Source organism: Camellia sinensis, chromosome 3 (genome assembly GCF_055761805.1).
Source record: "Camellia sinensis isolate YWXY chromosome 3, ASM5576180v1, whole genome shotgun sequence".
NCBI classification, from domain to species: Eukaryota; Viridiplantae; Streptophyta; class Magnoliopsida; order Ericales; family Theaceae; genus Camellia; species Camellia sinensis.
The window spans coordinates 175,324,784-175,326,643 of NC_138963.1; positions in this window are offsets into that span (position 1 = coordinate 175,324,784).

The following is a 1,860-nucleotide window of genomic DNA, read 5'->3' on the forward strand; positions in this document are numbered from 1 at the left end:
GGCGTGTTCTATCTCGGGACGCGTAAAGTGCAAGCTCGAGCGGTTTTTCTCTTATCTCAAGACGCATGAAGTGTGGCTCTAGGCGTGTTTTATCTTGGGACGTGTGAAGCGCGAGCCCAATCGGCTTTTATTGTATCTTGGGATGCGTGAAGCGCAAGCCCAAGCACATTTTCTTTTATCTAAGGACACGTGAAGTGCGACTCTGGGAGTGTTTTATCTCGAGACGCGTAAAGCGCGAGCCCGGCCTATTTTTCTCTTATCTCAGGATGCGTGAAGCGCAGTTCTGGGCGTGTTTTATCTCAGGACGTGAAGCGTGAGCCCGAGCGATTTTTCTCTTATCTTAGAACGTGTGAAGCACTGCTCTGGGCGTGTTTTATCTCGAAACGCGTGAACTGCGAGCCCGAGCGGTTTCTCTTTAATTTTAGGATGCATGAAGCAAGGCCCTGGGCATGTTTTATCTCGAGACGTGTGAAGCCCGAGCCCAAGCCCGAGCATTGTTTCTTGTTTCCTAGGATGTATGAAGGGAGACCTTGAGCGATTTTCATCTCGGGACGTGTGAAGCACTACCCTGAGTGATATTCATTTTTCAGTTTCTTAAGATGCGCGAGGCGCAACCCTGAGCTGTGTTTTCTTTCCTCGTCTTGTATTTTGGCGTGGTTAGAGTGTGTTTTGTTTCTTTTTGCAAGAAACCTATGTTGGTTTTAAGCTTGAAGCTGCTCATTCATGTGTTGTTGTCTTGCTTATTTCATTATTACTTATTGTGACGCCCCGATTCTACACTATAGGTTGTAGTCAAGAGAAGTCACTAGTGAGTCCTATGGTCAATAACCAAGTAAGATCCCAGATCGCTGGAGGAGTCAAAATAGCCTCCCTTCTAAGTCCAGCTTTCTTAGGCAGCGCACTACCTTTTTTTACAGATCTTACAAGGCATTGGCACAAGGTCTCATAAGCAACGATAAGGTATATACATAGGATATAAATACATACCAGCCACAATTATACTTGCTTCAAAAGATGGTTCCATTACATTACATCCCAAAAAGAAAGTTTTAAACTTCATATGAGTCTTACAAAATAACAAAAAGGAAATTTCTAGTATTCCTAAGATAGCCAAAAGTCTTCAAAGGTTTCCGGCTTGTCGTCTTCCACTATGAGTTCCGCTTCGTCACTTGGCATGATACGCCGTGAACTTTGAATGCCCAGTAAACACACACACACACCCCACCCTTTTTTCCCAGTCCAATACACAATCACATTTATAGCACCAAGTAGTAAAGCATGATACTCGAATAAACAAATAAATACATTAAGAGTTGAGTCAGATGTTAGTAACTAGAAATCCCCCAAAGAGATTCCGTCCTCCCGACCACAAGAATCGGACGCGGATTATTCGGTATGCCCCCTCTTTTGCTGCTTTGTTGCAGAACTAACCTCGGATGCCTACCAACGGTTATATACCGCGTAGCGCCAACCGCAGGGCCTCAAAAGAGACGGTAAAAATAGGGCCTTGCCCGAATCCCTCCTTACACCAAACCACCTAGGGTCCGAATACAACCGCTCCGTTCAAGGGTCCCGAAAACCACTTGCACAAGTTTTAACCTTGAATAGGGAACGCATCCCAACAAACATATATCACATTTTCTCATCTTTTCATTACTCAAGTGTTCGAAAACCCAATACCCACCCAATTAGGTTTCCCGTTGAATTAAGTGTTTTAAGTCAAGGTTAGTCCAACTAAACAATAAAATAAAATTCACATAAGCATGCCTCCTTAAGAAGATAAATAACATAACATACCCACACAACATTATGCCAAGATATGATAATAGGCCATTAAACATTTTCATGAATACAAGGGTA